A 14794-nucleotide genomic window follows, 5' to 3' on the forward strand; every position below is an offset into this window, starting at 1 on the left:
GGTGCTTGTCAATCACGGGAGTATTTTCCTCTTCCAAATAGGTGTTAGTTAATTTCCTTCTCATTTCTTTCTGTTTTCTTCAAAATCTTTTAAAACCCCATTAATGTATCCAGCCTGGATTCACTTAATTTTCTTGACCTTTAAGACTTTTAAGTCTTCTCCCTACCCTTTACTCCTAAAGTGATTGCATGGCACAGAAAACCATCTGGTTTTCCCAAGCTAAATCCTTTGTAATCTGAGCAGTGCTCATCTCTTGAAAGCAGGCAAGCAAGAATGCAACCTTGTATACAAAAAGTCAGCCTGCCTTTCCTTTTGGAAAGAAAAGCTTCTTCCCTCACTAGTACATGAGTGAGCAGGAGCACAAAGCCACCTTTCAAGGCAGAGGGGTTGTCTTGGGCTGTAACAGTTGCAGTAAGTTTGCAGGTGGAATGGTTTACATCATGCCATAACTCTGAAACATTCTGCATTTTTTGGTCTTGTGAGGAGACATCTGTCATCTACTCAAAGCTGGAAGTTGTACTACTGGATACCAGCTGAGTTGTGGTTCCTCTAGCACTCAAGCCTCAACTCTCCTCTTCTAGTTGCATATCCAATTGTGTCACTTTTCAGCCTCAGTGTGCCGTGTCTCCACTAAATCTCCTTGTGGTTCTCCTCTCCATGGGTGCTACAACCCTCCACGGGAAAGAAACTCGATGATCTAGGCATGAGTTTCTGCTGGGGCCCCACTGAGATATCTCTCTTTGAAACACCAAGGAGGGAAACAACCTCCAAATGAATGAGTATCATTTAGTATCTTGTACTAAAACCCTGCGGGGATCATGCTGCTATGATCCTTTAAGCTGACCACAAGCCTGCAAACTGAGAACCTAATTGCTGCTGATAGGCGCGAGCCGGTAACACTTGAAATATTCTCAGTGTGAGCTCTGCCAACAAGAGAGTGACGAACTTTTTCTCTCCTCCTTTCCTCTCTCTGTGAAAAGACCTGTTTCCCAAAGGACGGATCTGCTTCCAAAAGCACACATTAGCGCTGAAGCTGGACGCCAACACTGCATGCAATTAAAAGTGCTGGCTGCAGCACAATTTCATCTTTGGCACACACCTGAAGGACCCATCAGTCTCTCTCTCTCTCTCTCTCTCTCTTTATTATTTAAAAACAGTCCTTGAATATCCTGTCACTCCAATGCAGTAGCTTTCAGTCAAGACTATACAAACTGTCTCCTCATAAGCACATGTGTGTGTCCGCTCTTGCAGATAACAAACAGGCCAATCAACATACTGGCCAGCAAGCACTGTATATTTACACTCAACATTCAACTTGCTGGGCACCTCATTTTTAACAAACTTTCTTTAAATATTTTCTTCAGATTCCCTCAAACTTTCTTACCACTTCAACTCTGTTCATAGCTGCTTCTTCACAAGGCAATTTTGTTGCTCAGTTAACTTTCACATTAATCAGGTGAATGTCTCTCCCCAGTATGTCTAACAATTGCTCATCAGGTCTCCAACACTGCTGAAAAATAATTAAAAACCTGTTTTCAATAAACAAGCCATAAAGTCATTAAGGACAAAATACTGTGTAAGAAATGTATTGGAAACCCAGGGATAGAAAATTCTGATCTGGCATTGGCTGGGCAGAATTAGTTGAATACCAAATTAATTGCTAGTAGCATCAGGCAAATAGCAAAAAGAAAGATATAAATATTCACTTCATATTAACAATGAATTTATTGTGGCTGAACACAAGCTCCTTTTATGTTTGCTTCCTACAAATAGTCATGCAAAGCAAATGTGAAGCTTGTACACTCTGCGATTTGCTTCCAGAATAGGAGGTATAATTGATATGGGATTTACACAGCTTGACAAAGCAAGGGAAGCTGGGCTCCCAAAATCCTTTGGAGCCAGCACACAAAGGTAATTAAACAAACCGGTGAAGGAACTGGCTCTCTGCACCTTCCTTAGCTAGCACCATGCACACGGATACCTAATTACAGTTTGTCAGCAACTGAGGTGATGAGAGCAATCTGCCATCAGGCACTTCAAAGAAAAAATAAACTAGAGATAATACTTCCATAGGAAGAACAAGAGACTGAATTTGTCAAGTAAATGATTCACTTTGCTTTAATTGTGATGCATAGAGTGAAATGGCACAGTGATATCTCAGTGACCAGATAAAATATGTCACCTTCTCCTCTCCTGGTGAACCATGCAGCATTGAGCAGATTTGTTGACATCCCCTGCCTGCATTAAAGGAGAACAACTGGAGAAGGTGTAAAACCCAGTCCGTGAATAAAAGAGGCTTAAATCAGCCCCAAGTCAATCACCCTACCTTCAAGTCAGTCACTGACAGCAGAGGCAACATAGAAATAATGAGCATTTACATTTTACAATTCTCCATGTGTTTAGTTAAGGTAGCGGTGGTTAATCTACTGCTACACTTAATAAGATACTGCTAAATTATACTTAAGTATCATCTCATATCTTGCTAGCACAATTATAATCTCTAACTCTCCATCTAACATCAATCACTAATTTGCTCTCTGGCAACGTATTTTCTTCTTATAAAGCATTCATCTCTAACAAGCCAAGCTGTACGAAGTGTTACCAACCCTGCAGAGATGAGCTGGCAGGGTGAAACTCTGGTCCAAGAATGAACCACCCACCTCCTGAAAGCCATGGTGTTGTAACCCAGAAGGAACTCCATGACATGCAAGAGAAGACATACAAATATATGATACACATATAGTCTCAGAAGGGTATTACTAAAGACTAGTAGTGGAACTACTAGTGGTAGTAGTGAACAAGCTGTGGAAATGATTTAACTATTGAAAAGCAATGACTGGACAGTGCACAGATGATTATCAGATCCACGGGGCTAGCAAATAGAAAAAGGGGGGAAAAAACCACCCCCACCACAGCTGGAAAAACAAAACAAACCAAACAAACAAACCACCAACAACAAAAACAAAACCCACTACCTCTGGAAAGGACGTTTCTAGTAAAATGTTGGGAAGAAAAGGGAAAGCGGGACTTTCCTGGAAAGGAAGCCATGGATAGAAGTGATATTTTTACCTTGATTCTGTGTGTTAGTGATCTTTCTACATGACTATAAGGCTTAGCTCTACGTTGTTCTCTGCTTACTCGACACACCGGGCAGCAGGAATTTCATTGCTGCACAGCAAGACTTCTAGTGCTGCTGGAGCGTCTTGTATGCTCTCTGTCCTGTGCATCAAATTAGACCTTTTCTTTTTTCTCAGTATTGTTTTGTATCTGCTCTTCACATGTAAAGATTCTCCCTGTGGACTTTTGGATAATCCTAGCCTCTGAGGAAGGCACACATACATACATGGTTTATTAAACAGCCATTGTATATGCTTATATGCAAACAAAAGCAGGTGTGCCTGCATCTCATCTGAAGTTTGCTATTCAATAATGTGGGGAGGTAAGATGGGGGTGTTGGGAGGGTGTTGGGGACAAAACACTTTCAAAGGGGACCTAAATCCACTGCTTTTGCAAATTCCTCATGTCATAATTCTGAATAAGTACCAACCTTCATCAGTCATAACTTGCAGGTTGTTATGGACATTGCAATTCTATGCAATGATTACAGAGACATTAAGGCATATAGGTACCAAATACAACGGACATTTCTAAACAAAATAATTAGTTGCCAATTTTTGCTTAACAAGCAGGTAGATGAAAAGCTACTGAAAATTAAAAATGATTTAAAGTAGTCCTTGGTAAACTGCGTGTGTAAAACATCAACACTTTTGTCATGAAAATGCTTCAGAAATGCTTCATGGAAGAAGACAAATTGTTCCAGTCTCAAAAATTACAATCTTGGCTGCTTACAGTTAAGCTACACAAAACATTTTGTTTAGCTAAGCCAAAGCTTTATTCCTCAAAAGCTTTATTCCATAGCCAAGAAAGCCAATGCTCAGAAAGAAAGTAATAGTGAAACTTAGCCAGTCTGGTCACAATTATTTCATTGTCCTTTATAAGCTCAGAATGATCTGTATATGGTTCTGATAAACAGCTCTGCTGGCTAAGTAAATAATACTGATGAATCCCATTTGGCCTTTATTGTGCATGTGTCTTGCAAGAAACACGAGTTTTCACAGGATTATTTTTTTTCTGTCTCCCCAGGAAGGCGCAACTGTGCAAGACCTGTCCCAAATAAATAAATAAAAAAATTACTAGTTATAAAAACAGATGTCCCAGTAGTAATTGCAGGATGATGCAGCAAGCAGAAATAACCATGTGAAGTATTCATGGTAAACTATTCTTCTGTGCTAGTTTCTACTCTATTTTTCAGAGAAGGGCACAAACATTTATTCAGATGGCTGTAGCCTTAGAAAAGACATAGGCTTTCTTTCAGCTTTCCTTTCCTTTCCTTGGTCAGGCATGTCCTATTTCCAGACTTTTACTACAGGTCATACCTACTACAGTCCATATAAATACCACAGTGTTCATAATCCATTTGTACATACTCCATATTCCACTTTTTGTTGTAATATGCTATAAAACATGTTATATGTTGGATAAAAAGTTCTTCTCCTACACCATATGAAATTCTGAAGTTTATTTCACCAACCAAAATTGGTCCAAAGATAGCGATCAAAATCTTAAACATTTTCTTGAACTGCAAAGAAGGTTTCCTTTCATTAGGTATTTCATGTCAATGTTGTTTTAAAAGTTTGTAAATTGTCTAGCTTAAAGTTTAAAAAGATTTCAAAAGGAAATGTATACCTTTTTAATTAGAAAAAGTAAAACTGGGATATTTTACTAAAAACAGTTAAAACATTGTTATATTTCAAACAGTATTGGTTTTGATTGTCAGCTTTTGACAAAATAATTGTAAAAAGTCTTAACTTTAAGAGATTTTCAAAGAAAATTTTCTGTGGCTAAGGTATTGAAAAAGCATGCTTTGCAAAACACGTCTGCATGAAGATACAGATTAATAGAAGAAGCAAGAAGATATGCTTATATTTATATGGGAAAGCAGATCCATCTGTGTCCATAATAATATTTATTAGACTTGGGCTTATTTTCAGTGTGAATGCAGGCATGTTTTAATATTCCAAACAGACACAGAATGCTTCTTCTTGCTTTGCTCATAAAAAAAAAAAAAAAAAAAAAAAAAAACCATAAATAAATAAATAAAAGAGAGAGAAAAGAAGAAGAAAACACCACATATATGTATTATGCATGGATACAGATACATATTTTCTACCTGGTATTATAAACTAAATGTGTAAAATGCATAGATGCAGAGAAAAGTACGTGATATTGCAGTTTACCAAACCCTTTCTTTAACAACCTTTCCATTTCTCATTTGTGTAAGCAAATGACAGCAAACCCAGCAGTTTCTGAATACATACAGAACAGTTCAAATATGCTTGAGACTTAGAAAACTGCAAAGTATATAAAATGAACAGCATTTATAGAAGCACAGAAGCACAGAGTGAAGGCACCTCTGGCAGTCATCTGATACAATCCCTTGTTCAAAGCTTGGTCAGCTTAGACCTGGTTGCCTATATCTATGGGATTTTGAATACTTCCAAGAACAGAGTTCACAGTATCGTTGTGCAATCTGCTCCACTACTTGATCACCTCACTGTAATTTGCTTTTCCCTAATATCGAGACGGGATTTCCCACGTTGCAAGATGTGTCCATTCCCTTCCCTCTTTCATCATTTCTCCTTCCAAGAAATGTCTGGTTTCATCTTCCTATACCCCGATTAGACAGCTGAAGATATCATTTAGATCTTCCCTTAGACATGTTTTCCTAAGGCAAAACGGATGCTCAGCTGTCTCAGTTTCTTCTTCTATGTCATGTGCTCCATCAACACTCAAGAAATCTGAAAAATGCCTACTATAAAGGCACAACACAAACATACAGTCGCTGTCCAAACCCCAGCCAAGATGGCTGGCAGATTATCATCTATTTCAAAGGACTTTTGATCAAATCCTTATTTTACATGTGCACTTGAATGAATAATGAGGATGGCAGGAGGAGGGGAAAGATTAATTATGTCACAGAGCCATTTAGTTTGAATGTTTTTTTTCTGTTTAAAGTTTTTTCATCAAAATTCATAACTGGACCTTAAGCATCTTAGTTCTTGTTGTACCAGAGGTTGCACACTGCTGGCTTCAGAGAGGAGTTTCTGAATGTCCTGACACATAATTTGGTTTAAAATGAACTGGTACATTATACCTACCCGTTCTACAGCAGGAGTGGAAATCTTCAGATTTAATTTGCTAAGTCTTTTGTTCTTTCCTGGTTGTGGCACCCAGTGACCAAAGTACACTGTGTACAAATAGCACTGTGAGAAAGTACATTACCACATTGCTGGCAAAACACTGATTATCGAATTCTTATTAAAGTTCTAACATTTAGATGTCTTAACTTCCAGCTTTCAGCACTGGAATTCATCTGTCTCTCTGTGTACCTTTATACTTTGGACATTTCATGATTCCCCTTGAGAATATAGGGAAAAGGAAGCTGTCCATACATACCTCAGATACAGAAATTGATTCACTTTCCCAACAGAAGCATGAACTAATAGGATGGTGAAATTGTGAATCACATATTCTGTGGCTTTAAGGTAAGCTGATAAAGTCATAAAATGAAGCTCCCCGGAGAGACCAAAACCCAGCAGGGTATATTAGAGCACATTTTCTGAATAGTTTCTTATTTTCTGTCCAACACAATATATGTTTTGAGTAAAACTTAGAATAATATGATCACTTCTGTCATCATCACTTAGTGATTTGACCATTTTTGTTTGTTTGTTTGTTTTTTAAAGTCAACCACCAAATAGGGAATTTACAAGCATCTCTTCAGAAACAACACAAAGCCTTCCACAAACTCCACGTTTCATTGTTTTCGTTCCCTAGAAGCAGGAAGTGCACTAGCTATTAGATATGAAGTGGCTCGAAGTCATTAGTATTACCCTTTTTCAAGAACCCTTTTTTCCCCAGCATTTTAAGGGCAGTCAGCCAGCAACATTTGCTGTGTGACAGACATCTGCAAGAAATGCGAGCGCATACAAAATCCCAGCTTTCTGACAACTCCAGCTAAATTACTACCTTTAGGTTTCAATATAAGCTTGCTGCTGTATGCAGCAGAGAAAGCACCGAGACAATCCTCTCTCCTAGACATCCTAGAAGACATAACTAAAACAAGCTACTGCTGAAGAAGGAAGTTCTCTTCTGCTGACTTCTGTATTTCTTTTACTAATTATTCCTTGAGTTTTCCACACCTTCTGCAATACTGTGATGGAGAGCACGTTTGACTAGTAAAAGGATCTGAAGGTCTCCTGTAAAAAGGAGGGGGTTCTTCTGTAGATAATTTTCATACACACAGGTAGAATGAGGGATAAAAGTGCATTTATTTGACTTTTAGAACATAAAAGGTCTGGCACTTGAGACATGGAATATTACAATGTAAAAAGGTTTGTTGAGCTCTCTAGCACTCTTTCTGGATGATGTGAATGAGATCATCCGGATCAAAAGGGATATATGACCTTGAAAGTATAGAAGAAAAATCTTACTATGATTTCTCAGGAAAAGGGCTTCCAGTCAAAGCAAAAGGTCTCAGAAGGCTGAGAAAGACCCTGTGTGTATACAGAAAGTACAGGCTGGCACAAAGAGAGCATGCCATGGTAAGGCACAGCAGGGAGTGCACCAGGAAAGATTGCTTATGAGAGAGAACACAAACCAGAACCTTGGCACTAGATGACAAGATAAAACAAGAACACAGAAATAAATTTGTAATTTAACAGTGAAGAGATTAGAGCAGAAGGTTTCCAAACAAATGAGGTCGCCCACACCAGAGGTGTGGAGGGAAGATCCTGTGATCTGTGGGAGTTCAGCTGAAAGATGGAGTGGGAGGAGGAGAAACCCCAAATGCTATGTAAGAATGATGGGAAAGGGAGGACACGGCCGTAAAAGCAAAGGGAGGAGAAAGGGTCAATGAGACTGGAGTAAAATGAAAGTGAGGTGCTTCTGAATGTTGTTATGGTTATTATATAAATTACATAAATTATTCACCACTCATAGAGCCATTTCAAGAACAACTGCATTTTTTGAATCAATATAAAACTGCCAAGGTGCTCCACAAACACCAGCTTGGCTAATGTACCCGCCCTGCAATGCTTACCATCAAACCCAGCTTGGCAAATCTCATCCATTCAGCCATAAATAATAACTGCCCAAGCCTCTGCCAGATCGGCACTATTTCCAAACTTCAGCTATATTTACACACCCACAGTTAGCAGCTGACAAGTCATATATGAGGAAAATTGCCTCCCTCTAAAAAAGAGCTCCTGTCAGAGTTGCTGTGTTCCACATGGAAATAATTCAAAGGAGTTGTCACAGAAGAGCAGCTATACTCAGAATAGTTACCATGACAGACATTTTTACTCAACAGACCTATTTGAGTACTTTTGCAGTACTTTTGTTCTGCTGCTGAGTTAAGTACCAGAGATGTTTTCTTTCTTTCTTTAAAACTCATCATAGCTCCATAAGGCGAGCAGAAAAAAAAAGGCTGACAGAACCAGAATGGAGTCCATAGGTCTACCACGAACCAAACTTTCCTGAGATCCAGGCAACATCATTAAGGTAGACTTCCAACTATAGGCAGGTGAGCATTGCCCATGGACGGCCCCTGCCTACTTTACTGATAAGCACTATCAATGCCTAAAAAGATGGAGATGGGCTGCTTTAACCTGACTAGTCTCATCTGCACCTTGGTGCTGCAAAGCAGGTGGAGGAGGGTAGACATCTCCTTGCATTTCAATAGCTGCCACCTTCACACCCAATTTTGGCAGCAACTGCAGCTTCTCCTCTAGGAGGTCTCTCTACATTTCCTCTTTCTAAATCTTTTTTCCTCTTTTTGGAGGACCAAGAATGTTGAGGAGGCATCATTGGAAATGAATTGGGAGGAGATGCCTGTTACAAGCAAGATGAATATAAGATACTGGATGGTCTTTCAGTTCCAGGAGATGTGAGCTCAGAGATGCATATCCCACAGACAGAGGATGTGGAAGGAAAGGGGTTCCCTAGAGCGGAGAGAGGAAAAGCCTCAAGCCCCCACTAATAGCCCGCTACTGCCTCCTCCACTTTTCCCCTAGTCCTGCAGCCTCTCCAAAGCTTCTCTCCCCCTTTCCCCTGCCACTCTTAGACACCGTGCTCTTTCCTTCCTCAACCCAGAGCTTATCTCTCAGCAGGATAGGGCATCTGGAGCCCCTGCAGTTGCTTCCAACCCCTTTCCCTCCTCTGCATCTGGAGGCCACCCTGCTACCACAGAGCCCCAAGATCTCTCTACAGGGACAGGAAACCTTGCACCAGTCCCTCACTACATGACAGTGGAGGACATTTGAGCAGCACACCTGTCCCTCATGTGGGTGGCACATCTCTTCAGGTGGGCCAAGAGGCACAAGGAGGAGAAAACAGGACGTACCCTCTGCTATCAGTTTGCAGGCCTTTACAGTGATGCAGCATTGGGCGTGGGAGATATTAAAATACAATCACACTGCCCCAAATGGCACTTGGTATTTTCATTTTTTCAATGTTAATCCTGAATGGAAATCTTTATAGTTTTGCTTTGAAGGTAATTTCAGTAACTGCTTTATTCCCTAATCTAAGAGAAGGGAATACAATAAATGTCACAGTAGTTTTAGTTACTTACAAAAACATTTGTAAAGATTTTAATATCATCCACTATATTTGAGCACTATCGCCCTAAGTAAGTGAATCCATAAAGAACAGGTTTTATTATAAGGTAATATTAACCTCAGTGAAATCATCAGTATTCCTGAATCACCTTTGGTTTGGTTAATGGAGATACTTCTTCCAGATAAACCTAAGATAAAAAGATGATGTGTAGCACTGAAGACACTGCATGAATTTGGAATAGTTCAAGATTTTTGGATGCATTGAAAGCATTACAATGAAATGACAATATAAAACTTCCTTACATGCCAAATATGTTGTCTGGTTTTGTTTGGTTCACATAACCCCAAAAACTCAAGTAACCATTTTTCTCACAGCAGCACCTAACAATTGCAGATAGTCAGCACAAATAACTGATATTACACCCATACATAACTTGCATTATCACAGTTCATTTGGGAACATGTTGTGAGGCAACAACAACTTTCCACTGTGTCTTGCAAGTTCTTTGTCTGTGAGGAAGCATCACATGAAAACTTCCCATTACCAGACCTGAAAGAGATTGTAATGTCTGCACTGTAAACAAGAGTGACATACAAAGCCTGCCACACCATCTTTTGGACTGAACTGTGCCACAAGTTATCACGGCTGCAAAACAGGCTGGATGTAGTTGAAAAGAAAACATGAACAGAAATACTTCTTTGCTGAACAGCATGCCCAGTAATGCTCTCAGCTCTAACACATGCTGCCAAAATCCATAGGATGTGCAAAATTCCCACCCCACCATGACCAGCACCACTAGCCAGAGGAGTTCTTGTCAATGCATTGCACCTGACTCTGCCAGCAGGATCTATCTTCCACACTTTTATTAAGCTGTCTGCAAATTTAGCATCTCCTTAGCCCCATCTGACTATAGCAACAAAGTAGGTTTCTTTTTCCCTCTTATATATATATATTTTTTTTTTTTTTAAGACTCAGAGCCATTACTCAAGAGGCTGGAGGACTCCCAGCTCATCTGCTTGTTATATAGGCAGTCAGGGTGTCAGGAGAGAGTGGAGACTGATTAACTTATTTATTTATTCTAGGCTGGCACCCCTTCTTCTGCAAACTATCCAGTGCCTGCCTTGGCTCACGCTCACAGCTTTCGTAAACAGTGATAGAATGATATGGACATAATCTTTGTCATGTTTTCATCACTGTCCAAAATGTTCTCAAGAGCACCAGTGAATATTGTCCAACATAATCAGACATTGAGTAATGTGAAACTAAAATAAGACAGAGGGACCAAATGATAGCCAAGGCTCCCCTCCACAAACAGAGCCAGCCACAGAACTGAACCAGATGTATTAAATGCTCCCACAACCATCACTTTAACTAAGTCCACCCCCTCCTACCCAAGAGCTCTGGTAAGGTATCTTGCTCTCCTCATGCTCTCCTCAAATGCTTAGCTCCCTTGCTAATTTTCTTCATCACCTTCAAATGACAGCTAATAATGAGAAGTAAGCATGCCCACAGCTTGTGGACAGGAATGGCTTTTATCTATTAGGAGGAGGAGCACCACTTTTTTTTAATCTATTTGGTGCTCTAAAATATGCACTTCCCTGGCTGTCTTGTTCTGACCACTCTACTCTCAGCCAAGAAATAAACCAATAAAAACTCCTTGCAGGCTGCAATTAAAAAAAAAAAAAAAAAAAAAAAACACCAAAAAAAAAACCACACAGCATTGCTATTACCTAGTCTCTGTTAAGCTTTGAACACAGGCATGTCTGTGCCGTAGCAGAGAAGCTTGGTCTGGGGATTTTGGAGGGCAATAAAAATGTCATGCCTTGCCTTATTGGACACCCAGCTGATTTAGTTCTTCTTAAGCACCTCCTGTTCATCCACTGAAAAGATCCATTACATAGTACAGTCTTAACCAAGATAGTTCTCCTCAATTCAGTGCAAGCATGTTGACAAAACCTGAATACGACAGGATAGAGATTGATGAAAGACAAGACCCAGTTGCACGTGGATGAGGAATGAGCCATATATCCAAGCTCATACCCATCACCAGATGAGCAGTGATGAGACAGGAGATGTCAGTGTCTCTCAGGCCAGTGCTTCAACCTCTGCACACATGTGCTTGTCTTTTTTTCAGAGGCCAGACATGGAACTACTGGCTTCATCCTGTTGTTGACCATTCTTTGCAGAGCAATATTGAAAAAAAATATGTATATACGACTAATCAACAAATTTCTGCTTCTGAAACCTTTATCATACTTTTTGTTGTTGTTGTTCTTGCTTCTTCATCTTCCCTCCATGCCACTACTTTTGTAACCAGGATTACTGCAGCACTTAATGTATTTGTATGGCTGCCCTATAAGTAAGTGACCTACATTTTCTGTAAATTAGAAAACAGCAAGCAAGCAAATAGCTGCATGCGGTTATTATTTCATACCTCTAGACAAGTTTTTGCCTTTATTATCTGCACAACAGCTCTGTTGGAACTTTTTGATATTCATTTTAAGTCTAGCAAGTGTTATAAAGAAGCTGAGACAAGTTCCCTGTCATTTAGACATTACGTCAGCTTGCCCTCTCCAGGAAGGATAAAATATTTATTATGATTAATACAGAAGGCATTACAGATAGAGCATTTCGTGAACATCAGAATAGATTAAAATTTAAAATAATAACGTACCTAATAGCTTTTTCTACTTTGGGATCTTGAGGGCTGTACTGAGGGTCTTTTGCCATGTTAGAAATGACATTAAAATATATTCTTATAGAATTTGCATATAGGCCTAGTCTGAAATGCAAGTGAAAGGCTCACTAAATTCAGATTATGGTCTTTTTAAACTCACCACAGGCAGGAAATTTTTATGCCGCTTTTCATATCAGCACACACTGCCCGGGTAACCTGGAGCCTTGCTTTCATTTTATTGATATAATGAGAAGCAATAACCCCTTGGCAATGATCAGCAGTCATTTTAGTCCTCCTCAATCAATGCCAACTGAACTTTTTGTGGAAAAGCTAAAAGTGTGAACTGGCGCCATGAGCAGCCTCGCTGGGACCTTCTTCCCCCATGTCTTGTCAGCTGTATTTGTGCTCATCCCTTCCCTCACTCCCTGCATGCATTACACTGCCCAGACCCATCAGCTTGACTTCTGACCTGGGTCCTGCTCTGCTGGCCTGGCTGGGGCACCATGGAACTTGCAGGGGACACCATCCCTGCATGCTCTGCTTCCCCATGGAGCAGCCCTGGCACAGGGACATGTGGAGATGTCCAAATTTCTGTGACGTCTTGGAAAGGCTCTGCTACTCACCTCTTTTTTCACACCTTGGTGAAGGCCAGCACTTAATCAGACTAACATTTTATGGATGCCAGAACTAAAAAAAAAAATATGAAATCATAGAATCACAGAATGGCTTGGGTTGGAAGGCATCTTCAAGATCATTTAATTCCAACCCTCTACCATGGGCAGGGACACCTCCCACCAGACCAGGTTGCCCAAAGCCCCATTCAGCCTGGCCTTGAACAACTCCAAGGATGGGGCATCCACAGCTTCTCTGGGAAGCCTGTGCCATTGCCTCACCACCCCCTGAATACATAATTTCTTTCTTCCTTATATCCAATTTAAATCTACCTTCTTTCAGTTTAAAACTACTACCCCTTGTCCTATTCTTTCTTATAAGCCCCCCTTTATATATTGAAAGACTGCAATAGGTCTCCCTGGAGCCTTCTACAGGCTGAACAACCCCAACTCTCAGCCTTTCTTCATAGGAGAGTATCTCTGGAATTAAGCAGTTTTGCATTCTGATCAAAATCCAGTGAAATCTTTGATCTGCTAGGGCTGACTGAGCCATAGAGCCAGGATGTGTCCATGGCCCTCAGGCTAGAGAGGTGTTTCATTGAAAGAAATGGTGAAGTCTTTCCAACCTGTTCTGGTGTGACAAAAGGAGGAAACCAGAAACTGTGTAATTTTGGAAAAGACTATCTGGCTAAGTAAGGTTGTGCAGAATAAATAGGGTGATATCTGTTCCAGACCACAAATGCACTGAGGAAAATGCTGATGAGGGATTCCTTAAGCATCTGTTTATACTGTGTTTGGGAGAAATCTGAATTACCATGGAAAACTTCAATTTCAATAGCATGTGCTGGAGGCTCTGTGCTGCCTTGAAATAACAACAAAATTCTACATAAGGACACTTTTTGAACTCAGTAAGAATTGCATTTAGCTTGCAGGAATTTTATATTACATCTTATCTTGGAAGATAACATAAAATTTACCACAGAATTAAAAATTAGCAGTTGCTTCTTTATGAATGACACCATTTGCTCATTATGTTTCTTATTCGCAAACAGGATAAAATGAAAACAAATATACCTGGTGCCTTAAAAGGACTCATTTTGCAATCCTGAGAATAATAAGGAGCAAATTCAGCTTGTAGAAGCAGTTTATTTGGGAAAAAGATGAAAGCTGGGACCTGTTCAAGAACATTTTTCTAGGACTAAAAAACACTAACAATGAGAAAAAGAAAAACTTGTCTTAATTGTCACATAGGCTTACTGAAGTTAAAACAGCTATAAAAATAAACTAGAGCAGGAGACAAAGGGAAATGGATTGCAATTAATACACATTAGATGATTATGAAGAAAACATTAGAAGAAAGGGGGGAGAAATCAATATTCTGCAGAGTAAAATATAATAGTAACTTTTTGAGTACGGCTGACAGAAGAAGAATCTCTGCAATGACTTTGGTCTTTTGCTGGAAATAAATGATAGAACTGCCAATAAAGATGCAAGAACACTATTAACGTTCAATAAATAGATCTGTTCTGCCTTTGAGGGTAAGAAGTTCTCCTGAAGTTTACTCTTCTACATCAAGTACGTACCTTGCCAAATGTACTTCCTTATTCTACTTTTGTGCTGGTCTGTTTGGATTTTCAAGTATTGCTTTGCTTGACAGCATTTCCTTCTTTATTGTCCTGTGCAGTGTGTACTGTGTTTCTGTAGACTGAGTTTTTCTTCTCTGTGTTACCATTGTGTTCACTAAGTGAGGTTGAAGTCACTCCACAGAGAAGCCATGTTAGTCAGTGGCACTCTTAGGAGATGCCTTAAATCCCTCCATTGTTGCCCT

General features: G+C 39.8%; 1 protein-coding gene across 9 annotated transcripts in view; it reads right to left on the reverse strand.

Annotated features, from left to right (window-relative positions):
* ENOX1 (ecto-NOX disulfide-thiol exchanger 1) overlaps nucleotides 1–14794 on the reverse strand; it is a 358808-nt gene that overhangs the window by 158253 nt on the left and 185761 nt on the right. The window contains exon 4 of one of the 9 annotated variants that reach the window (XM_080592781.1): nucleotides 1385–1507. The exons of the other annotated variants lie outside the window; for them this stretch is intronic. The gene's annotated coding sequence lies outside the window, so the exon portion shown is untranslated. The remainder of the gene's footprint in view (nucleotides 1–1384; nucleotides 1508–14794) is intronic. 9 annotated transcript variants of the gene reach the window in all.

The sequence above is a fragment of the Anser brachyrhynchus genome, assembly GCF_964034855.1.
Source record: "Anser brachyrhynchus genome assembly, chromosome: 1".
In the NCBI taxonomy this organism is placed as follows: Eukaryota; Metazoa; Chordata; class Aves; order Anseriformes; family Anatidae; genus Anser; species Anser brachyrhynchus.